General features: G+C 47.3%; 1 long non-coding RNA gene across 1 annotated transcript in view; it reads left to right on the forward strand.

Annotated features, from left to right (window-relative positions):
* LOC107399423 (uncharacterized) overlaps positions 1–25,749 on the forward strand; it is a 182,816-nt gene that overhangs the window by 6,428 nt on the left and 150,639 nt on the right. Inside the window, exons 3-4 of the long non-coding RNA XR_006071065.2 lie at positions 22,953–23,061; positions 23,753–23,876. This is a non-coding gene — a long non-coding RNA (uncharacterized LOC107399423). The remainder of the gene's footprint in view (positions 1–22,952; positions 23,062–23,752; positions 23,877–25,749) is intronic.

The following is a 25,749-nucleotide window of genomic DNA, read 5'->3' on the forward strand; positions in this document are numbered from 1 at the left end:
GCAGGTATAGCTTTCCATCTGGGCTCAGCTGGTTTACAGAAGGGACACACAGCTGTCAGGCCCCAGGCTCTGGCCTGCCATTGCTCACTGCAGTGGCAGTGGCCCCTCACCGGGTCTACAGAGCTGGGGCTGTTTGTGAGTCTATCAGAGCCATAGTTTACTGTCCTTAGCAACTGCCTAGAGCAGGGGTATGAAGAAGGAAAAGCCCTGGGCCGGATCTACTTCATTACTTTCCAGCATTGGGAACACTTCAGAGAGCAAGACATAGAGGGTGCTCTGCACTTAAGTGAAGAGTTGAGGGGGATGTTGGTCCAAGTTTGAGATTTAGAGTCTCACAGCTAAGGCTGGCCTCGAACTTGCCATATACCTGCCTTAGTTTCCTGAGTTCTAGGATCCCAGGCTTTGCACCTCCATCCCTGGTGAGGATTTTTGTGCCTAGAAGAGAGAGTCTGAGAGCTTCACATGGTGTTGGGGCCTGTGTGCAGAGCATGAGTAAGATGGCCTCCTGTGGGGTCTGCTTAGGGTGTGTTACCATCTTGAGTGTTGCTCAAGAGAGCATGGTGGGAAATAGACAGGAGAATGTGACTGAGACAGAAAGAAGATCATGGGGTGGAGGTGAGAGACAGGGCAGCCTTTGGACTTGTGACAAAGATAGCAGGAAGTCTGGTGGCTTGTCTGTGGGGTTAGGTAGGAGCAGGGATATTGGCAGATCTATTCACCATTGGAGGCAGAGGCAAAGTCATTGCTTAGACAGCTCTCATGGACTGATCTCTCAGCTGAGTCCTCAGCTTGCCACCTTTCAGTGCTCCCCACTCCTCTTCCCTTTGAGAACTGGTCCTGGCAAACAGAAGTACCTCCAGCATACTCAGGTGTGAAAACCCCACAGTGCCCAAATGGGGATGAGGGGGTTACCCACCATGAGAGCTGATGACTCAGCTCCTGGGGTAGAAATGACAGCAGCAGTCAACATTGTAAAGCCATACGTGCTGGCTTTTGGTGCTGTGGGGAGGTAGGGTGGGGTGTTGCAGTCATTGTCTGGTGGATTTTGAGCCTGGGTGCTGGGCAGAGGCAGAATCAGAACAAGAAGTGACCAGGAGAGTTGAGCACTCCCCAGTGGATTTTAGTTCCCCTCACCCTGTGGGGTGTGTGTGTGTGTGTGTGTGTGTGTGTGTGTGTGTGTGTGTGTGTGTTTTATTTAATCATTCTCCAAAATAAATCTTTTAGACCTACAGAGAATTAATTTTTTTTATTTTTAATATTCTCAATGCACTTGGGGTTTTATTTCCCACTAGATCTATTAGTTTAATTTAGTAGGGGACAGACTGTGTACTTAACCAAAAATTGCTTTGACATTATGGAGAATTAAGAGGCTCGGGCCAGATAGATGGAGCTGATCGATCTGCTTGAGATAAACTCTATTATTTCCCCCAAGAACTTTCTGCACCTTAATGGTGAAGACAGTGACTGGAAAACACATCACTGTCTGATCATAACTAGGCCAGAGGGTCAGGGCTCTCACTCCTGTGTCTTTTACGGACACCTGGAGGTCACCTCCTTGGCAAGATATTGTTGGAACACGGCAGTGGAGGTGTTTTGAGGGCTATAATCACTTGTAGCACTCCCAAGTGTCCATTTCTGCCAGCTGTGGTTCCCATGTGAGTGACCAGCCTTCTGAAGAATTGACCTCATATCAGGGAACCAGTGTGAGTATAGGACTCAAGGCATAGAACTGGGGATCCAGGGATGGGCAAGTCTAGGTCCGAGAGCAGAACAGCCAGGAAGTCTTTCCTAAGGAGCAGTAGCTGAGTCTCTCCTCTTGTTAGAAGATGCTGGAATGCTCAGCTGCTGTGGAATGGATAAACTGATGTCTGGGCAGTAGCTATGTAAATTGCCAGGGTGGGTGCATACTACAAGATTATGGTCTTGTTTCTCCATCACATTGACCTCAGGAGATACTCTGAATGTGCCGGTTCCATTAAAGGAGAGCCCCAGATCTAGGACCCAAGCTTGTACCATCCTTTTAGAACTGTCTGGACCTTCACCTAGAAGTCTCTGTCCAGAGCATCTCCTTAAGGCCAATAGATTACACTCTGGCAGTCCTAGACAGTTAATTGCAACTTTCCCTTGAAAAGACCATGTTTATACTTGGGTGTGCCTTTCTGTCTGAGCACCTCTTTTTCTCCTGCCCTAGTGGTAACTATGAACAGTGCAATAAAGCAGAGGGTCGCTCTGTCCCTTCAACATTGTCCTGGGCTGTGTGGTCCCTGCAGTTCAGCAGAAGGCTTAGTTCTGGCCTTGTCTAGGAACTTCAAGTTTGAGCCCTGGAAGCCAACTATACTCCTTCATTCTCCAGTCCTGAACAGTCCTGCTGCTCAGAGTCTGCTCAGCTGCTGGAAACTTTTTCCAGAAAGCCTTCCTGGGGATTTCTTCTCCTTTCATGTTTGTCCTCCCGTGTAGCTAAGTTGTCATTCTGGAAGGTCCAGGTCTGCTTTCATCTCCCAGTCCATCTCTCAAGGGTCTGGTGATTTCTGGAGCTCTGCCTTGAGTACTCTGAGGCGTCATCTGGGCTAAGCAGGGAGGTATGGTGATAGTGGTCTGCTGTGGGCATGGGAGTTGTCAGGGCAGGATTTTCTATATCTGAGGTGGATCCCTGGGCCATTCTTACTAATGCACAGAGTTTCTGTCTTTGCACACTTACCTCAAGGCCAGCATAGGGACAGCTCCACTTCCCTGTATGGGTCTGTGCCTGGAGCTGGCAGACCTGAGGAAACTTACCACCCACCTATCTAGTATGGACAGCTGTTATTGAAAGACCTGAAAGGCCTGAACCTTTTCAGGGTGTGAGCTGTGCCCAGTCCATCCTTACACCTGCCCAGACACATTGCTCAGCATGCGGCTGGTGTTCAATGGGTGATGGGTGGCAGGAAGCCAAAGCCATTGTGTGGCCCCTGCTGAGTTCCCAGGCTGCTCAAAGGAACTTAGGCCTTCATGGTCTCATTCTGGGAGCTGGCCCATCTCTACTGTGAGACTAGAGCATGGGGAGTGCAGGATAGTCTCAAGCTCTGTTTTGACATCATCTCTAGCTTCAGGGCCTTGCTGGATACAGCTGTGTCAGTTTTTCCTCTATACTAGAAGAGTCACAGGCAAAGGCACAGAAGGAGCACAGGATGGACGGCAGTATTGTGTGAGGGCACCTGCCCTGGTGTGGGTGGCCAGACTCTGGCCATCTTGACTGCTCTATTGGTGCTTATGCCCAGGTCTTGGAGGAGCTCCCAGGCACTGCTGTGACCTTCACGCCTGAATCACCCCCTCAGACTCTGTCCTGCTGGTAGACTGGCAGCTGCCAATGCTGCGTGGTTTGTGAAATGTCAGTGGTTTAATATCAATTCTGGAGGTTTTATTGCCTCCCCCCCTTTTCTGATGGGATTTGATCCAATCAAGGCTGATCCAGATGATGGTAGATTTGTGTTCCCATCTGAAGTTGACAAAAGGTCACCCTGCCGGGGAGAGGGGCTGCCTTGAGCCAGCACTCCTGCTTTGCTCTTCTGCTAGGCTCTTCCCTGCAGCGTGGTCAGGTGAATGCAGTGCTTGGCCATGTAGAGCCATTGTCAAGGCCAAGGTACCTGGAGGTTTAAGATATGCAGTTGTCAGCAACGAAAGGCCCTGGCTTCATCTGTAGAATGTCTTGATACTTCAGATCTGACTTAATTTTTCCCAACAATGTTTTAAAATACAATTTTCCTCTTTCTGGGAAGCAAAGCAAAGGTACCAAATGAGATTCTCTTTGTGGGGAAAGCCCAGCCTTATGTCATGCGGGCTTGTGCCTCTGTTCTCTCTCTAACTCAGCATTGGGGCGGCAGGAACTACATACAGATCTAGACCAAATGGGTCAGTAGGCTCAGAGTTCACTTTCCCTTGCTAGGGATAGGCCGGCCCACATGATTGCAGCATCTTTTTCTGGTCTTCCCAGTGGCAGATGTTTATGACTTTCAGAGTATGGCAGGGCCGGGTATGATCAGATAGAGGAAAGAATGGGAACTGAGGCAGGATAGAAAGCCAAGAAACATGGGGACACAAGGATGGAGAAGGGCCCCTCACCCAAGAATCTGGCTGTTCTCACTAACAGTGTAGAAAGACTTTCAGTACAATTAGCAATTAACTGTTTTTTTTTCCCCTTTCTAAATGTAAACCTACAATTTAGTAGGAATCTCAGCAGAGGCACCATATTCAGAGAAGAAATATACTAAACTCTCTGTGCAACCATAGTGACTCCTGGCCTCAACAGATTATAATTCTGCCCAAGGAACCTTCAGAGTCACCTTGTAATTTCGAGAGAGAGAGGTGGCTGAGATTTCTTATCAACCTTTAAGGTGTAACTTGAGAGCCACCAAAGTGGTGTACATGGCAATTGCTAAGACAGTTAACTTCTACTCAAGGGCCCCGTATCTACATTTGGGTAGGGAAGTCTCTGGGCCTGCTTCCCTCTTGGTCCACATTCTGCAGAGTCATGCTGGGTTGCCCATGGGGGTTAGTGGATGGTAACCCTAGGCTCAGGTGGCCTAATGAGCTGTACCTAGGTCCTTCCCTAGCCACAGAAGAGGGCTCAACCTCCCCATACTGTTTGGGGGCAATGTCCCCTCCAGATGCCTGGAAGACTGTGTGAGATGTTCCAGAAGCCTAGGGCACACTGTGGATTCCAAGACCTGTGAAGACCAGATAGGAAAGGGGTGGGGCTCATTGCAAAGATATTGGGAGTGCAGAGAAATCAGATGTTTGTCCACAGATACCCTCTAGGCTCTGGAAGAAAGTGCCAGAAGGATCTACTCTTCAGAACAAGAAATTGTCTTTCACTTTTTTTTTTTTTTGCGGGGTGTGTGTGTGTTTATTTATTTATTTATTTATTTTCGAGACAAGGTCTTGCTCTATAGTCCAGGTTGGCCTCCATCTCATGAATCTTAAATGGTGGGATTGTAGGCCTGTGCCATCACACCTGGCAAGCCTGGCCCCCTTCCAAACCTGGTCCACTGCCAAACTGACCATTTTCTATGTCTCACTAGGTTGACATCCATGAGGTCAGTAGGAGGAATGCATGACCTCTTTCTGTCCCTCCCTGGGCCCATTGCCATAAACTGTGCTTAACCTTTGAAATGTTCCTAGCTCTGTCCTTTTCTTTTTACTGCTCAGCTGCCACCCTAGCTCCAGCCTCCAGCCTCTGCTGGTTGATGCCCAGGAATCCCACTGTCCTGGCAGTGAGCACTGAACTTCCTGTTTGAGAGGTGCTCAGTAGTCAGTTGGAGTCATGAAGTCCATGCTAAAGGGCAGGGGTCTTTGTACCATTTTCCCTCTGGGATTTGGCTGTGACTACAGACAGGCATCTCTGATTTCTCTGCCTCTGTTGTTGATAGTGTCATTTAGTTCCTAGATACTTTGTCACTTGGAGTCAGAGTGACTCACTGACCTGATGCATTAGAAATCCTTTTGAATTTTTCTCCTCCTTGTCCCTAAGAATAATCAGTCATGGAGCATCTATAGTGTGCCTGACAGAGTTGGACTGCAACAAGCATTTCTTGGATTAATAAAAGGTGCAGACATACAGGTATTCACTTGTACAAAAGTTACTTTGCTCATTACTGGGACAGAATAGCTGACAGAAGCAGCTTAGGTGTGTGGGGGGATTTATTTGGGGCTCACAGTTTCACTGCAGAAAGGCATGGCAGCTGAACCTGCACAGCCCACAGTGGCAGGGACTTTTGGTATGGTTTGTTCACGTCCTCGTAGAGAAGACATAGAATGGACATCATCTTCCAGGCCTGTCCTCAGTGACTCACTTCATCTAGTTGGGCTACAGTCCCAAAGGTTTCATATCATCCCCAAACAGTCCTCCAGGCCGGGGACCATATGTTCAAACACTTGAACCCATTGGTGCACATTTTTAAACTGTAATCCTTGCTTGTGAGAGAGTCACAACCTCTCCCACCTCACAGATGGAACACATGAGCTCCAGACCCACGTAGTGGGGTCTCTGAAGGACACAGGAGTGGCACAGAACAGAGACTCAGTGTCCGCTGAGCAGCAGAGGCTGTTCTCCAGACCTGCCTCGGTGTGCCTGCTCTCTTCTTTCCTTACTTCCAAATGAAGCGTTTTCTCTCTCATCTCAAGTTGGGGACTATGTAGACACTGCCACCGGGTTAGTCAGTGCTGTCTCTGGTGAGCAACTGGGTAATTATTTCCAAAAATATTGACTTGTAATGTGAAGAAAGCTCTTCTCCAGGCCACCCGTCAGCAGAAAATTGCCTCTGGTATTAACATTTCATCAACCACATAATGTGAATTGATGTAAATGCATAATTAGAAATAATAGTCTGGGAAAATTCACTCTTATTTATAAAATTGGGCTTGTTAAATTAAAATGGGAGCTAACGACTTCCATTTCCCCAGTAAAACATGGCCTGGGTTTTACCGGCTCTGCAGAGGTCCTGGCTCATGTCTCTGGGAGCTTCTGTTCACCCACAACTGGAAGGAGGTAGAGGGAGAGAGATAAAGAGGGGGGGTGAGAGAGCAAGAGAACCCTTTGAGCAGGCACAAACATCACCTGTCCTAAAGGTGGCTCTGCAGTCACATGAATGGGCCTCTCAGAAACATCTCAATCACAATGCAACAAATGGCAGTCTTGAGAGAAGAGGACTGGAGATAAAAATCCTTGGCTTTCATTCTCCTAGGGGATCAGGGGATAGCTTACCCTCTCACCTGAGTCCCAAGGATGACAAGGTACTATATGGATAAGATAAACCTTGCCTCCACCTTGTTCTTACTGGGCAAGTGTGCCTAGTCTCTGTCCCTCAGCCTCTGACACAGAAAGGTGACCTGGTCCTTACCAACCAGGACCTCTAATGCCTGGCCACAGTGGTTGCATGGCATTGGAGAGTCTATCCTAAGTTACCAGGAAAGCAGGCCTTGAAACCAGAAGAATGAAGCAGGTGTGCAGATAGCTGGAGCCATCTTTTTTTATGATCCCCTGCCCATCCTTTCTGCTTCTACACCCAGTTGGACTGTGGTTTCTCATCAGTTAAAGTTTTAAGCCTTGATTTAAAATTATGTCCCTCCTGCCGTAGCCTCCTGAGTATCTGGGAATACAGGTCTGTGCTACTACACCCAGGTAAGTCAAGCACCCCGATGATGGGGAAAACTCAGGGCCTTGTATATGCTAGGCAAGCACTCTCCCACTGAGCTACACCCAGCCCAAGCTGGAATTAATACTTTGAATATCCCATTCTAGAAGCCCTGGATCCCTTCAGACAGCTTTACCTTGGCCTATAGTCTGTCCCTCTTCTGAAGCCACGAACTCGGTGATCTTAGCAAGCAGATCCTACATGCTCTGAAGCCGGGTTCCCAAGGGCCTGAGGTTCAGGAGGGTCTTCTTGTTTTATTCAGTTGCAGAGTCTAAGGTGAAGTCTCTCCCCCTCCCTCCTCTCTCTCTCTCTCTCTCTCTCTCTCTCTCTCTCTCTCTCTCTCTCTCTCTCTCTCTCTCTCACACACACACACACACACACACACACACACACACATACACACACACACACACATGCATGTAAACAAGCAGATGTCATCCTTATAATGTCAGGTATAAAACTGTGATAAAAAGGAGACATGACTGAGGAAGTTCCTTTAGCTAGTCTGTGCTCCTGGTAGCCATAGGAGGAGAGCTCCCAAGGCCTCCCCTCTGGTGGCAATGCACTTGGGATCCATAGAGTGGGGTGGGGGGTCACCCTGGTTTAGACAGGACATGCAGAGTGATGCCTACAAGGGCCAATGGCTGTGCCTACTGTGCCCTGCTTCCTTGTGTTAATAGGGGTCTGAACTTCCTAGGAAATGGCCTATCTTTTTTCTTGAAGCTGACCTTCTATAAGGGAGTAAAATTATCCATATTTCACTTTTGAAGTAGACAGGCCTCTAGCCACACCAGGGATGGGTTAGCCCAAGGTCACACAGGGGTCAGGGACCAAGATCTGGTTTCAGACTTCCTGGGGCCTGAGTCCTTGGTGTGGCTTGTGTCCAGCCAAGGCTGAGTGGTTTGCTGGGTAACAAGAGCTGCCTGCTTGCCCCCAGCCCCACCTGGCTACCCAGGGCATTGTGTTGGAGGATGGGGTGACAAGGAGGGATGCTTACAGTCCTGCATGCAGCTCCCCTGGCCTTTCCCTCTTCCTCCCACTCTTCTAGGCCACACAGGTTCCCTTTTCATGTGGAAAGAAAGCTGAGCACTTGTCTCCAGGAACAGCCGGGCCTTGTCCGCTCAGCTGTGGCTCACTGGCCCAGACAATCCCGCCTATGTCCAAAGAGCTCAGAGGCTGACGGAAGCACCTTGGCCGGGGTCCAGGAACTGCAGGGGGTGGTGGGCTTTGAAGCTTGAGCCTGCAGGATGCCTGTCCTTCAGGGCCTCTGAATTTCTCTCACAGCCTACTAGAGGGTGTGAGTGTGGAGGACTGTCAGTGAGTGCACAGTTCCAGGCCTGGCTTCTTTCTCACCAGCTTCCAGGCTCTCAGAGGCTAGAGGATGCACACCAGCAACTACAATGGGACAGGGTTGCATAGGCCTGGGGTCTCAGAACCAAATTAACTTAAAAATGGAAAGAAAACACAGAGCCCCAAAGGGGCGGAGGCTTTTTCTTCACTCTAAAAAGGGCAGTGGAGACTGCCAACGCAGGCAAGTGTGTTTGTCTCCAGCTCTTTGTCTCTTGTCTCCCCAGGGACCAGACTCTTCCCAAGGTGCTTCCACAGGTGCAGAGCCCTCTCCCAGTCAAGGCTGCCTGTCCCTGACCCCCAACACCACAGTAACCATCCTCATCTTCCCATTAGTCAGCCCTGGGCTCTGACCTGCTGCCCTCAAGGAAGGTTAAGATTTGTTCTCAACCCATTATTCCCAGTTCCTTGCAAATGCCATGTCTATCAAGATCAGCTGGCATGAGCTCTGATTGTGCCCAACTTTGCAGCTGAGTCTCATGGTGGTCAAGTAACTGGCCCAGGACTGCACAGCAGGCTGTCTGCATCTGTTAGTCCAAAGCTTGTCCTCAAAGCCAGCAGGCTCCATTGCTTTTCTGGACAGCTTGGCTCCTGCTGCCATTTCCTCTGCCTGAAAAATGATTTTCTTTATTAAAATGACAAACATTTATTGGGTATCTATCTTGTTTAGTCTTGTCTTTATGTTGCTGGAGGGGAAATAGTTCATGAACAAGCAGATAAAATGGAAACCAATGCTAAAATCTATATAGAAAGTTGAAAACTGAGTGTTCTATGGCATGTCTCAGTGTACTTTAGAAGCAATACCAGGGAATGCTACCCTGAGAACCTGGCATCTAGATGACAAGGTGGAGGTACAGATGTAAAGAAAACAGAGAAAAGCATCCCAGGCAGAGGGAAAGGTCATGCAAAGGTCCTAAAGTGCAGATGAGTGCAGCATTCAGGGAATGGTGAGCTATGGATTTTGGAACTGCAGGAATGGGTGCAGAGTTGGGAGGTTTTGAGCATATGATCATGCAGAGCTGTTGCTACAAATGAGCCTCCTGTGTAGATGAATGTCACTAGACCCAGGTTCCACCACATCTCTCAGCTCTTCAGGAACCAAGGCTTGGAGCGAGCTGTGGGGGTAGGCAAGTAGTCGAAGGTAAAAGTTTGCTGGCCTGTGGCCCAGGGTTGAAAGAACTGAGTCATCACAGATGTTCAGGGTGCAAAGTTACTCGGGGCAGTGGAGTCCACAGTTGAAGGCCTCTAAGTCTCTATGACTAAATACTACAGAAAAGCAACTTAAAGGAACAAAGATGTTAGTTTCAGTCCTTGCTAGCTTGGCCTCATGTCCTTGGGCAAAACATCTTTGAGGTGGGTGGTTGTGGCAGAGAGCTAGGAGAGAAAGGGAAAGGTCTGAGGGAGAGGAGAGGGAGGGGGAGGCAGAGAGAGAGAGAGAGAGAGAGAGAGAGAGAGAGAGAGAGAGAGAGAGAGAGAGAGAGAGGAGAGGGAGGGAAGGCAGGGAAAAGACACTCCTAAGGATACATGGTTACCTACTTCCTCCTGCTGGGTCCCCCTGTGCTTTTTTGTTTGGTTTTGTGTTTTCAAATTGACACAAGTTAGAATCATCTGGGAACAGGGAATCTGAATTGAGGGATTGCCTCTATCATGTTGCTTATAGGAAAGTCTGTGGGACATAGTATTGATTAATGATTATTGTAGGAGGGCCCAGCCTACTGTAGATAGTACTAGCCCTGGGTAGGTGGTCCTAAGTTGTATGAAAAAAACAAGGTGAGCAAGTCACTATGCAGCATAGCATTCCTCTGTGGTCTCTGTGTCAGTTCCTGCCTCCATGTTCCTGTTCTGAGTTACTGCCTTTGACCTCCCTCAGTGATTGACTGTGACCTGGGCGTTGTAAGATGAAATTAACCCTTTCCTCCTGAAGTAGGTCTTGGTCAGTGTTTATCACAGCAACAGAAACCCATTAAGGACAGAGCCTGTGGGAATAGTTCACACTGAAGCCATAGTAGGGTATAAAGGAGCTGTTCTTGGAGCCAGAGCTGGGGATAGATCAGAAGAGGCTGGGAAGTACAGGGCTGGGCCAGACATGCTTGGATTTCTCCATGGTCTCTGGTCTCTATAATGTAAAAGGAAGTTTGTCCTGAGAAAGGATGCATACTTCCTGTGGCCTAGACCCTTCTGGACTTGGGATGGACTACAGAGTACTTGGGGTAGATACCTCTGAATGTCCTGGAACTTATTCTGTAGAACAGGCTGACCCTGAACTCACAGAGATCCACCTGCCTCCACCTCCCAAGTGCTGAGATTAAAGGCATGTGCCACCAGCACTCAAGCAGAGAGACTTTCTTGATTTGAAGACCACATGTCTATTATTATCAGACACTGGGGAAGAATGGACTATGAGTTTAATGTAACTCATATCCTGCTGGCTACAATGCTCCTTTGGATGTCCAGTGGGGAGAGGTCCTGATTCTGGCTGGCCATGGACTCATTTGCAGAAGGGACAGGGCTCTCCTTGTGTTGTGGCAGGCTGTGATTAAGCTCATCAAATGAACCTTCTTCTAATTGCTGTTTTCTGTGAGGGCCACTGGCACCCCTTGACTCTGACAATGACTACAGCCAGGGTCCTTTCCCTGAGAAGCCCATGGGATATACAGGATGCATACTAACAGACCTAAGTCATCTTCTAATTCTTCAACATTGAAGCCTGGAGCTGATTTTTTAGGCAAATGAATATAAACCACAGTAGAAGCTCTTCACAGCATCGGCAGTATTATTCACCTCACAATTGTTGAAAATTAAAATTGTCCATAGCTCCTACGTGCTTTCTCCCTTCATTGCAATTTAAGAACCAACACCATTTAGCTCATCAAAAATAATACTAGCGAGGAAAATGGCTTTTCTCTTTTAAAAGCCCCCAACATTTTGCCTTAATGTGTTCCTTGGAAGAAAGTAATTTACAATGCAGACAAGACAATTATCTGACTTGATTTAACACAGTGGATCATTCTGGTGCCCCACCCCCATCTTTGCCCGTAGGGACCTGCTAGGGGGAGAATTCTATTCTGGGACAACTATTTGGAACAACCAACTCGGACCTGTAGTTTCTAGCATTTACAGCAGATTGACAGGAGCCTGGCAGGGGGTCCCTCTTGACTTTTAATCATTTTGGAGTTGGGCTTAGGCTTCTCCATGGGGACTAAAACTTCCCCCCTGTCAACTGGGAGCTCATGTTCACACCCATAAATCCTACTTGGAGCCTGAGGCCTAAAGCTCATCATTCACAAGTTACCTCACCCCAGGTCACTTCTTAGGTGCACTATCTGCACTCTGCTTTCCTTTGAGCTATCTAGCTATGGATCATTGACCTGGAGATTTGTGGGTATCTTTCTCTCCAGGAGCATCCCAGAGCTGGACTAGTTGAATTGAGGCTAAATATCCAGTTTCCTTCCCTCTTGGGTGGGCAGTTCCCAGACCTGTTTTGTACAGTGCCTCAGAGGTGCCCATGGGCTGGGACCCCATTTCTCCCAACAGTAATGGCTCAGGACCACATTCTATGTTGTCCTTTGCCTTTCTCATTTCCTTTTCCCCTAAAAAACTACTTGAGACCAGGTGTGGTGATGAATACCTATAATCCCAGCTATGAGAGGCTGTGGCAGGAGAACTGACAGTTCTAGGCTAGCCTGGGCTACAGAGCAAGACCCTGTCTCAAAAAATGAAAGAGCCTACAACAACCAGAAAAGAGAGAAAGAGAGAGAGAGAGAGAGAGAGAGAGAGAGAGAGAGAGAGAGAGAGAGAGGAGAGAGGCAGAGACAGAAAGAGAGATACACAGAGAGACAGAGATAGAGAGAGGGAGACCAAGACTAAATAAGACAAATATTTTTTTGCGTTCTCAGGCTTTACTCTTGTATGGACAAATATCTGCCTACTCCAGCTAGTGTAACACAGGTATAGATCATCAATGACAGACCAAAGTAAAGATTCAGCTAAGTGAAGCTTAGTGAACCGAAGAGTTTATTAGGACCATTCTTGACTTAAGGCAGCTGCATCAATGAGATGTCTTACCCGAGCATGGGTCAGGACTCATGAAAACTGCATCCCTGAAACTATCCCTTAGTTCACATCCACATTCTATGTACCCAGTGCTTCCCAGGACCATGTACAGCTGAGGCAGGGCAGGAGTGGTTGATGGAATACCAGATGAGTGTTTGGCTGGAATGTCAACAGCCCTATCTCTATTACCATAGACAGGGTTGTCACAGTGTGGGACTGCTTTTTATTGCAATGAGTTCAGGCCAGGGTTTTCTGTAGGCCACCACAGCTCCATGGTGGCCTGTGGTCATATCAGTCCACAGGAAATGGGCCTATATATGATGGCTCCTGTGATGGGGGTGGGCTGGCCCAAATGTAGTCAGCATGCAAGCGTCCTGGAGGGAGGAGCCAGGGAACCTGTTAGCAATTTTGAGGCTGTGTGGAGAAATGTTGGAGTTGCCAGGGCTGGCTAGCACCGGAAGAGTTAAAGCATTAACAGGCACATTACCTGCAGGCTTCCAGGGTGGTCCCCATTGCAGTGCCTGGCAACAGCCCATGTTGTTCTGAGTTCCCTGCTCTGGAGCACTCAGCTGGAGCTGGATTGAATACTCTGCAACTATCCCTCTTCATTGCTCATCAGCCTCTCTGTAGTGTAGCACATGACCAAGAAGCCATTTATCAACACCTGGGCTCAACTATTTGGCTACAAAGAAGCCACACAGCAAAGGGGGTTTCCAGTATGCTGTGGAGGCTGCAGAAGCCAGATGCCAAGGTACCATCTTGGGCAGTCTCCCTTTGCCTTTCTGCCCTTTTGGGAAGTTCCTCCTTGCTTCCTATTGCAGTTCCATTCCTTGTTCGGGGCTTGGCTGATGTCACTGATGTCCATGTCAGTGACTTTTCTCATCCCTGTGACAAAATACCTGCCAGAAACACCTTGAAGGAGGAATGATTGATTTTGACCTTCACTTTTAGAAGTTATCATGGTGAGGAAGGCATGGGGCAGTTGATGGAAGCAGGGGCAGGGGGCTGGGCTCCTCACAGCACCTCTGGCAGACAGGAAGCAGAGAACAAAACTAGACATGAGGCCTAGACTGTGGCCCTCAAAGGCCTGCCCCTGGTGACCTGTCTGCCAGCATGTCCAAACATTCCATAGTCTCCTGGACAGCACCTCCAATAGGGAGCACTTCACATTCAAACTATAATGAGACACGGAGCACATGCAATATACGAAGTTCCCCTCCGTTCCCCCTTGTCTCTACCTTCAACAGGGAGTTACAGACTTGTGAGCCTGGAGCTGCAGTTGTCCCAGCCTGGCCTCAGAGGAGCAGTCCTGAGAGTTCTGCTGGCTGTTGTGAAGAGTGGACAGGAGGGACAAGTCCTTGCTGACCACCATTATCCACACAGAACTACTGACCCTCCTGTGGTTTGACCTTCTGATCCACTAATCCTCCCTCTTTGATGAACTGGTTTCTGTCACTTGTGACCAAGGGTCCTGACTGTCATATCCACATTAAGTCATATGTGTGCAGCCTCAAAGGCCCTTCCTTTGGTAACCCTAATGATGGCAGTGGCAAGGAAGCATATCCTTCTGTAGATCTGCCTCCGTGCGATGGGTGTCACCTGCCACCGGTCCTTCAAGGCAGGCCCAAGCAGTGTTCAGGGAATGCAGGCTGAAGAGAACATCAAAAGAACCAGGGCTATGACTCCCTCAGCTGCAGCTGACACAAACTGATCAGAGGAGGTGGGACAATAAGAAGCTGTATGAATGTCACCCATTCTGTGTGTTGGTGACAAAGAATCTGGTTGTAGCTGGGCACCGCATGTGTCAGAGCACCAGGACAGTCCACAAAAGTGGGAAGAACCACCCCAATGGCTTGAGTTTTCTAGGTATAAACCTGTCCCTTACACATGGTGTTTGTGAAGACACACACACACACACACACACACACACACACACACACACACACAAATACAAACACAAACACAAACACATACACACACATTGATCAGTCACTCTGCCCAGGCAGTTTTTGGGGTAAGAGGTCACCACAGTGTTTGGGGTAAGAGGTCACCAAGCGGCCTGGTACCAAGTGGGAAAAGGGCTGGTGCTTGCCCACGCTCATGAGGTTTCCAGGATGACAGAGCTAGAAGGGTCATGGCCTTGGGAATTGGGAGCAGATGCTTGGCTCTACTCCATACTTCCTGGAGTCCTCTGGACCTAGACTTCTAGAACTGTCTTGACCTGTTGACTCAACCTGGTGGGTTCCCTGCCTGATGGGTCTGGGAGGTCTTGACATCTGGCATGGTTCAGATCTCACCTTTTGAATGCTGGATTCCCAGATCTCCTGCTATTGCAAAGCCTTTAGGAGTTGGGGCCTGGCTAGCAGACCCGAGTCTCCAAGAGCAGATGATGAAGGGTATTTTTTCCCTGGTTCTGGCTGTGCTGTCTGTTTCCTGATCTGCTGAGAAGTGGAGAGTCTCCTCCACATGCTGCCAGGACCTCCATTATGCCTTCCCTCCCCTGAAGCGGTATCCAAACCAGCCCTTCTTCCCTTCAGTTGCTTCTGCAGTCACAGCTTCTCAAAAGAAATGAATGGTTTTCATTCTCTGCACTTGGGTCCCCAGACCTGGCTTCTAACAAGGAAACAGGCTGAGTCCATCTGCTAAGACCTCCTAGCCTGTGAGAGACTTTGGGACTGTCTTATTGTCTAGCCCTGTCTAGGCAGGGACAGATGAATGGTCCACATGGACATTCATGTAAACCAGGCTTGCTGCTCAGCCTCTTCCTGAGCTCCACATCTCGTATGGAGGAAGTTCCTAGTGTTATCCCACCACAGACCATCTTGATGCCAAGTATAGATGACAGAACTGTAAACTTATGTTGGATGAGGGTTTCAAAAGGGAATGATCATTCAGAAATGACCCAATCACTTACTTGGGGTTTTGACAATCAAAAATGAATTTCTTCAGACCAGAAATGGATCTTTACATTTCCTCTCTCTCTCTGCTTCTGTGGGGGCTGTTGCTCCCAAATCTGCTTGCATCATGGCTCAGTGATGTTTAGAATCCTGAGTAGTTTTCTGGAGACAGATGGCATTGATTTCACATTTGTTCCACTGTGCCTGCCTCTCACAATGTATTAGCATCAGCTCCTGACATGCAACTACAGAAGACATCAGAAACGATTTGATCTGTCACTTAAAAAAAACATTTGTGCTGGACCTAGTGGGCTAGGCCTGTAATCCCAGCTACTTTGGAAGCTGAAGCAGGAGGATCATAAGTTTAAGGGCTACTGAGTTTAAAATAAGCCTGGGCAATGCAGTGAGACCCTATGTCAAAATAATAGTCAATGAGTGTTAGGGGTCTTGCCCTACAAACACAGCCCTGGATTCCACCCCAGTATGACAGGTGCATCCTCTGCATGAAGAGAGTTGGGGAAAATGGACCCTTCGTGGACTATAGAGGGCCCATCTCTGCTCCTTTCTGCACGTGATCTTGTCGCTGGTATTTCTGACAATTGCTTTAGTAGCTCAGGATGGGGGAAAATACTGTGTGGCTGTTATGTCTCAGTGTGCCATGAAGAGCATGCTGGGCTGGAGGTTCACAGGGTAATTGCTGCAGGTCCCTGTGACTTTGGAATGCCATTGTTCCTCTTTGAGCCTCGGTTTCTCCATTGGTAAAAAGAAGAGCCATCTCTCTTCCTCACTTTTTCTCATGATCCAGGAGAGGGTAAAAGAGTATCTGGTACTCAGATGCACATGAATCAGGCTTTTCTTTTGGTAATAATAGACATTAGAATCTCATATATGCAAGCATGTACTCTACCAATGAGCCACACACTCCACCTTCCTCCCCCCCTCCCCCCAGTGTTGGAAATTGATCCCAGGGCTTTGTGTAGGCAAAGCAGAGGCTCTGCTGCTGAGCTATATCTCTGGTTCAGAGTCTCACAATAAGTCTCAGGTTGGCTTTGAAGTTGCTTTCCTCATGTTTTAGCCTCCCTCCTGGTACCTTACCACACCTAGCTCTTGTAACTTCTCTAAAGTCAGCCAGAACAGGAAGTTGCTTGGAGCCATGTGACCTTGAACACCTGAGTAGTCAAGGTACAGAAATCAAGGTGGTCCATGGCTTGTGAAAGGTCTTTCAAGACATTCTGGTGTGATATACAGTCTCAGAGTTGACAGCAGGGTAGGAAGGAACTTACTTGCATATGGCATCCCCAACACTGCAAGCCCTGAGTTATCACACCCAAGTCTGTCCATAACAATAGGGTCGAGGTTCCCATAGAATGATTCATGACACCATGCTGCACAGGGACAACTGGGAATACCCACTGCAGAGAAGGACAGATGGGGGCCAGGCTGAATCCAGTCACTGTGTGTACTCAGGAGAGGGGGTGCTCCCTCCCTCATGCCCCTCATCTGGGTGGCCTCTCGATGCTCCTTCTGTCAGTTCTGCTCAGGGAAATCTGAATATGCCATGCCAGGCAGACATTGGAGGAAATCAACCCAGACAGCAGACACTTAGTCCTGCTTAGAAGGTCATGCAGTTCTGGCTGGCAAGCTTGCCTGAGATGCGGGATGCTGCTGACATAACAGCCTCTACCAGGATGCCATCTCCTTTCCCTCACCTAAAGACTGGTTTGAAATAATGAGCACCATCAGAGTGGGAATCCCACTGTCCTAAACTCCCCAGAGTTCCAGAGCCAAGACCCATGCAAGGCACACAGCAGGGGCTTCATCCATCTACCCAGGCATATGCTATTTTTGTACCAAGTACTGGGCCTGCTGGGCCACATAGAGCCCATCTCCGTGAGCTTGCAGGAGATGCTGAGAATAGACTAATAATTCCAACAGCATTTTGCCAGGTTTCAAGTAAGTCTTACCCTCTTAGTCATCTCCCTTTCTGGGGCCCTCGAGACCCTCTAGTGCCTTCTAGTCTGGCATGCATCTTCACCAAGGATAGCCTTCTGAATGAGCTCCTATCTCCACATAGAACCAATTCCATTAATTGATGTTTGAACAAAATACCTGTTTTCCTTTAAAAATATCCTACCAGAAAATTAGAGGTAAGTCAAAGTTTTTTTCTTTTCAAGTCCCAGAAGTTGTTTTGGTCTCCAAGGAAGGCAGGAACAGCTTCTCCAAAAGACAAGACAAGATGAGCACAGGGGAATTGGCACACTTTGTCATGGGGCTGTCCTATATGTCAGCTTAGGGGCCTCCCCTGCATGCTAACTACTGCACCCACCTGTCACTTGTTGGGATGGGGATGTGCAATTAGCAAAATAAAACTCTAGTGTAGCTAGAGTTTCCCTGCCTTGCCCACAGTCAGGACAAATCTTTGTCACCCGCCAGTCCCACAGCCGCTCAGACCCAACCAAGTAAACACAGAGACTTATAGTGCATACAAACTGTATGGCCATGGCAGGCTTCTTGCTAACTGTTCTTATAGCTTAAATTAATCCATTTCCATAAATCTATACCTTGCCACGTGGCTGGTGGCTTACCGGTATCTTCACATGCTGCTGGTCATGGCGGCAGCTGCAGTGTCTCTCTGTGTCAGCCTTCCACTTCCCAGAATTCTCCTCTCTCCTTGTCCCACCTACTTCCTGCCTGGCCACTGGCCAACCAGTGTTTTATTTATTGACCAATCAGAGCAATTTGACATACAGACCATCCCACAGCACTTCCCCTTTCTTTTTTTTAAAAGGAAGGTTTTAACTTTTACACATCTCCAAAGTCAGCTTGGTATATTTGGGAATTTGGGCGTAGCTTCTCTTACTACTTCCTGCTGGAGGGGGGCGCTGTATCTTATGAGGACACAAAGAAAATTTTAGGATCATGGAGTAGTCCGTGAGACCGTATCGTCTGAGCCAGTTGCCTTGAAACGATTCTGAATGTTGGATCATCTGGGCCATGGTGTCATCGGAGACCTTTCAGGTGGTCTTGGCTGGTCAAACCTGATGTATCTTAATCTGGAACAAATCCATAGCCTCTGGCTTTCTGTGGAAACAAAAGCAGAGCCTCCTTTCCAAAGCAACATATTCTTACGTCCAAATTTTGAAGTTAAGGTACCTTTAAAATACACATTTTGGCATAACTCAACAGCTTTTGCAATCAAATGTTTCTCTTCAGTTACGAATATCAAAGAGAACATAATCCAGATTCTCTGTGTGGTAGCCATCTTTACATGGCTTATTTTTTATATTACCTTGAGCCTATTGCTTTAAACTGCAGCCTTCTAAGCCTGAAACGGTGCTGTGGCTGCTGGCTCCACCCCCTTCAGCTTCCCAACATGGCGGTGGTACATTTTCCACCAGCTCTGGGAGCCATCGTGGGTCTATGCTTTTATTCAAGCAGTGTGTAGCCCAGAAACCTCTTTTTTTGTTTTGTACTAGCAAAGGCTAAATCCACCACGCAGCTTAATGTGCCACTTGCAGAGGCCTCATTCCCGCCATACTGCAGACCGAGCTCGCACGCTAGGAACCCGCCAGTAACTCAAACCGGCAGCTGCCGCTCATTTGAGAGAGACAATTAGGAAGCTGTTTTTAGCTCCATTTTAGAATCTTTTCTCAGGTTTTAGGTAGAAACTTTTGCCAACACGTTGGGCGCCATTTGTAGCTAGAGTTTCCCTGCCTTGCCCACAGTCAGGACAAATCTTTGTCACCCGCCAGTCCCACAGCCGCTCAGACCCAACCAAGTAAACACAGAGACTTATAGTGCATACAAACTGTATGGCCATGGCAGGCTTCTTGCTAACTGTTCTTATAGCTTAAATTAATCCATTTCCATAAATCTATACCTTGCCACGTGGCTGGTGGCTTACCGGTATCTTCACATGCTGCTGGTCATGGCGGCAGCTGCAGTGTCTCTCTGTGTCAGCCTTCCACTTCCCAGAATTCTCCTCTCTCCTTGTCCCACCTACTTCCTGCCTGGCCACTGGCCAACCAGTGTTTTATTTATTGACCAATCAGAGCAATTTGACATACAGACCATCCCACAGCACTCTAGGATGAAAATAGTCCAAAACCGCAACTGGAAGGCCATGGAGGTTGCTTTGACTGAAATGATGCAGTTGGTAGAGAACTAAAACATACTCATATCAAGCAATAGGGCAGTCAACTCAGTGACCAAAAGGCTAAGGATGCAGCTACAGCTACGGCATGGTGTAGGAGTTCTACCCTTGGAGAGCTTTCTGTATGCCGTTTCTCTGGGCTTAATCCCGCTTCCCTCTCCCTCCCCCTGAAGTAGGCTCTACTGTATGGATGCCATTTTTGTCCACAGGCTGTTATCCAATCGCATTGGTTCACACAGATGGAGTGTCTGCTTCACCAGCATTTGTCAGAAAACATCTTAGGTATGAATGTCATCAACCAAATGAAGTCATGTGTCTGTACCTGAACCTCTTGTAGTAGGGCGGCTTGAATGAGGAATGTCCCCCCATAGACATTTAGTCTCCACTTGGTGGTACTATTTGGAGAGGTTATGGAGCCATAAATATGTAAGTGCCAAGAATACAAACTCTAGTCCCCACACTTGCACAGCAAACCCTTTACACACTGAGACTCTCCCCAGCCCCAAGCACTCATTGTTCTTAAAAGAGGCTATAGATTAAGAGAAGGGATGAAAAGGAGTTTAAATCCACCATGTAGTAGGAGCCATTTGACTGCAATCCATTTCCAGGGTGAAGTTTCAGCATGCAGGGGATGCTGCTTGGCAGGCAATCGGTTCTTGATGAAGGATCCTCACCAGGTTTTATTTACTAGGTGAGTAGGTCTCCTAGTGCTTTGTTGACTCAGAATGCTAGGATTCTCTTCTGCAGGCCTCCTTTAATTCCAGGTTTTGTTACATTCAGTGCTTACCTTTCCCTGCTCCCAACAGATTTTCCTTTTCAAGCTTTTCTTCTCTGGTGCTCTACTTTATTGTAAAATAGCTTTCTTCTTAAGAATCAGGGCTACTACATTGCCTAAATTTTTTTGTAGTGAAGGATGCTAGTTTCTCAATTTTTCTATTTTAAGGAATACTTGAACCATATGTGGCTTTCCCTTTGAGCTGTTTTCACGGGCTTTAGCATGAAGCATTATTTGACCCTCCCCCACCACCCCTGTCCTGCCCTCCCTCTTTCCCTTTTCTTCTCCCTCCCTTTCCTCATTCTCTCCCTCTCCCTCTTTCCTCATTCCCCTCCCCTCCCCTGCCTTCCCCTCTTCCCTTCCTACTCTCTTCTTCTCTATCTCCACCCTCCACCCTTCCTTCAGTGTGTGCCCCACCTACAACTCTCCTCCCCTCTGCACCCACCATGTCATCTTCTCTGGTTCTTTTTCCTTTTTCTGTACTTCTGGAATGAACTGGCAGTCAGGTTGTCTTTAAGACACACTCTATGCGAGCGTTTCTCATGTTCCTTGAGTTCAGTCACAGCCCGAGACTGTCAGCCTGTGGAACTGCTCCCTTGTGGAAATATGTGTTTCCAAATTTCAGCTTTCCATTTCCAATGCCCTCAATGTTCAGTCATCCCCTGAACTGAAGCAGGCTGAGGAGGAGTCTGAATCCAGGTAGGTCATGACTCCTCCCTGCTTCCCTCTAAGAGTGTGTAGATCATTTTCCTACTGACTGGAGGGATGGGCAGCCATGGAAACAATGAATGGAGGGAGGAAGAGCTTCCTCAGAGGGAGTGAGCTTCTGTTGCTGTGGCTGCCCCAGAGACAGAAGGAGGACTAAGGTAAGAGCAGACAAAGGAAAGAGGAAAGAGCCAGGGAGTCAAGATGGGGTCAGGGTGAGTGAGGGCACTGAGAGTTGCTGTCAAGGGACACCCTTGGAAACAAGGGTGCAGGGTGCTGAGGACCAGGCTGAGATTTTCTGTGGAAACTTTGGAACAATATTTCCTTTCCTATGGGGTATATTGGCCAGATCCTACTCTGCTCATTGCTGCCCAAAGATTTCGCTGCAGCCCCTTTCCTGGGACATTGCCTGGAGCTAATTACATCTCCTATTCTCCACAGCCCAAGATTGGCTCAAGGTGGGATCAAAAGGTGGGAAAGTTTGGGAAACACAGGAAGGGAAAAGAGCCCCTCATCCCTGCTGGCTGACAGGCAGGAACTTCTAGCCTGTCCTTGTGGCACAGGCCTGTAGTCCCAGGTAGAGGCTGAGGCAAGAAGTAAAGCCCAGCTTGGGCCACTTAACCAGACCCTGTCTCAGATAAAAAATAAAATGACAAAGAGAGCAGGGGACACAGCTTAGTCGTGGTGCCTTTGTCTAGCTTGTGCTGGACCCTAGGTTCAAGCCCCAGGACAGAAAATACAAAACAAAAAAGAATTTCAGCAAAACTAACAAAAGCAGCAAAAATCACTGTGAAGATTTTTTTAAATTCCTTTTGTGAGTTACATCAAGAAAAAATGTTAAAATAGCAACAAGCCGTATTTAAGGTCAAAACACAGGATAGCCCTTGAGTTTGACCTTCCTCCCTTTTCATCTATAAACTTGTCATTTTCTGAGAAGCTAATCAACAAAATTATAAACCAAGACTATAGGCAAAACATGCCTTGACCTCCTTCTGACCTATGGATAGTAAGAATTCCTTTGACCCTGTTTTTTTTTTAATATTTACTTTTTAATTTTTATTTATGTGAGAATGAGTGTAATGCCATATGTATGCAGGTACTCATAGAGGTCAGAAGAGGGCATGATATCCCTAGGGATTGGAGTCACAGGCGGTTGTGAGACCACTGACATGGATGCTGGGAACCGAACTTGGGTCCTCTGCAGGAGCCTCAAGTACTCTTAATTAGTAAGCCATCTCTTCAGCCCTGATCTATGTTTCTTACTTATCTTGTCAGCCTGTAAACCTGCACAGTGTGCCTTATAAACTCCTTATAATCTAATTGACTAATGAAAATGTAATTAGGAGTTTTTTGTAATCTTTATTTTGTGTAATCTTTTATAGCCTTTGAACACAGTAACTTCAAAAGCCACCAAAATCATATAGTTCTGTTAGGATATTCATACTTAACTGAGAATCTCTCTTGAAGCTTGTACCTGCCCTTCATTGTGTACAGCTGCCCTTTCATTAGGCCTTGTATCCACTTCCTTTTCTGAAGTATTTTGCATTGAATATAGGGCTTTATGCATGCCAGCAAGTGCTCTGCTACTGAACTATGTATGTACACACACACACACACACACACACACACACACACACACACACACACACACACACAATTTTCTTAAAATTTTGAGATGGAGTCTTACTAAGTTGCCTAGGCTGCATTTGAACTTGTGTTCCTCCTGCCTCACCCTCATGAATACCTGGCATTACAGGCCTGGGCTACCAGACCCAACCCAACATTTTCTTAACAAATTCCAACTTTGCTTCATAGAGTCTTATCCTGAATTCTTTTCTGTGTCTTCAATGAAGTCAGGAAACACCTGAATGAGTTCTCAGGAGAGCATCTCCATGCTGCCAAGGGGATCATGAAGACTGGTCACATTCTTGAGAAGCTGACTTTCCGCAAAGCCTCCCAAAGGTATGTGTGTAAGCTGAGAAGGGCTAGTGTTGCATCTTAGTCCATGCGGTGAGGATTGGGTGGGAGGATGCCCAAGAAATTTGCAAAGATCTGGGAGAGGCACTGGACTCACACAGAGGACAGAGTTGGACTTCTTTAGGCCAGTCTTATGTAAACTTGGTGAGTGAGTGAGAGCCCCCAGCCTTCTGCTCCCCCCATCAGGCAACTTGTCTAAAGTCTTCCAGTAAGAGGCTAACCTGAGACCTACCGGAAGCTGGATGGTAAATGGATGATTGAATCACCAGGCTGGGCTGTTGACTCCCTCTTTTCTCCAGGCCTCAGGCTACATCAATACTTAGGCTTAAGGAGGTCCCTAAGATGCCCACTTTGTTGTAAATTAGCATGTTGGTTGATAGCTGAGGCACAGAGTGAGCCTGGGATTAGGACTCTTGGGCAGGCATATCTTACTGAGCAGGCTTTCTTTAAGGACTACCTCTGCTTCTGAGGATGTTACACTTCCTATAACTTGTCACAGCACCCTCCTTTGCTTAGGAAGCAAACTCTTTTTTTCAATGCTAAGCTTTCTCCAGGCCTATGGGATTAGTGCATGATTCAGATTAATGGGGTCCAAATTAATGTGATTTATCGTCATGGCTTTCACAAGCTGTACTCTACTTTTTCGGCAACTTATTTTATTTTATTTTGTTTTCAGGACCTAAATGTAGGACACTTGGAGTAAGAAAATATGCCTCCTCGGTTATGCCTGTAAACATACGAACACTTTACAAAGTTTTGGAAAGCACACAGAACAGCTCTATCAGAGTTGACAGCTCCAGGTGATTGTTGCCACCCTGATTTGGGGTGTAAAATGTCACACTTGAGCAAAACTCAAGCATTTCAGTTCCTTCAATAGATGGTACATGGAAAGCCCCCAAATACTGAGTGTCCCTCTGGCTTTGAAAGAATAAGACAGCAGGTTGTCTGCATGTTTCTGGTGTGACTGGTTCACAGAACTTGCCACTGTGTTGATGCCACCAGCAAGATTTCCACGCAACAAACATGAATAGCCTACCATCATTTCCCTTCTGAGGGTTTGTGAACACTGATTAACATTCCAGTGTGGGTTACCTTTCAGCTTCCACATTCCCAGTCAAATATATGGTCTTCTGAGGCCTGGGGCAAGCCCGCTGAGGAGTTAAGGATCTTTACACTTGTTTTTATTTCTAGGCTAATATGGCATCAGAAAGAGGTTTCTACATCATTGGCTCCACAGGGGGGCTGGTACTGCCCCTCACCCACTCCTCAGGAAACTCTTTCACAGTGCCATCTAGTTCTAAATGATTATGTAATTACATTTGTGAATGTAATCCTGCAGGGCATTATTCTAATTATAGCCTACAATCCCTTTCAGCTACACTCAGAGAAATAAGTTGTGCAATGCAATGGGACTCCTCCAGCTGCTGCAGTGTCTAGAACCTGGGCACACAGTCAGCTCTGCCTCCTGGAATCAGAGGTCTTCGTTCTTTCTCAGGAAGGGATCCAAGCATCAAGTCCCAGAGCCATTCCTCAGGGACAGTCCCCAAACACAACAGAATCCTTTGTTCCTAAAACCTTTATTTAGCAACAGATTGCTCATTCTGCACCCAGTAACAGGAATTTTGAGTGATTTTGTGGTATGTAAATTACACCTTAATAAAGCTGTTTAAAAACAGAATAGTTACTAAGTTAACTTTAATCAAAGACAGAAATGGAGGTGTCTTACAGGTGGGTGGCTGTTGTGAGCCAAGGAAAGGGATGTGAAATAACAGTGACCCAGAGGGCCCTGAAGTTGATGGTGAATGAATCTTAGACTTAATTAACAGGTATGTTCAATTTAAAAGATGATGGAATTTTAGCTGTTTCCTTTGCTTTCTCCATATATTTTCTCCTTCCCTCCCTCCATCTTTCATCCCCCTTCTTCCTTTTCCTCCTCTCCTACTTCCTCAGCATCTGTTATTATTATTTTGGACTTACTTCTTGATGTGTGTGGAAACTTTCTAGTCTTTTTCAAGCTTCAGTTCCTAGAGATCATTCTTTGGTGGGCAGCATTAGAGGCCTGACGTAACATTGGGCATCTGTGAGCCTCACCTTCCGGCACTGAGAATTCAGAGTTTATGGACTCCCCTAAAATCATGAGAGGGAAATCTCATCTTCAGTGATGCAGCCCATGGTCCTGGATGTGAGAGAGTAGCTTGTCCCGAGTTCCCAAGGGCAAGACCACCAAGTCTCAGGTCAGCCCTTAGGTGGGATGCACAGGAACGGCTGAGCCCTTTACCAACTGAAGTCTCACTATGCTGTGTCCCCAAAGTTCCAAATCTGAGCTTTCTGGTCAGATTATTTGGTCTTGATCACCATTTTCTGCCTACTGGCATTTTTATAAAATAAAATTAATATTTAATTATTAATTATTTATTAGGCTTCCCAGAGAGGCAGAACCAGTAGAATAATTATGTGATGATACGAAAGGGAAATTGGCTGATGTAATTATGGATGCTAAGCAGACTGTCTGAAAGCTTGACACCCTGGAGTATAGGTTGCATGGTCCAGTCTGAGGCCAAGGCCTCACAATCAGGGAAGCCGGGAGTATAACTCTCATTCTGAGGCTGCAGGTTGAGAACCCCCCGGGAAGAGTACATTAAAGAGTCCAAAGGCTGGAAAGCTTGCAGTTCT

Source organism: Peromyscus maniculatus, chromosome 1, assembly GCF_049852395.1.
Source record: "Peromyscus maniculatus bairdii isolate BWxNUB_F1_BW_parent chromosome 1, HU_Pman_BW_mat_3.1, whole genome shotgun sequence".
Taxonomy (NCBI): Eukaryota; Metazoa; Chordata; class Mammalia; order Rodentia; family Cricetidae; genus Peromyscus; species Peromyscus maniculatus.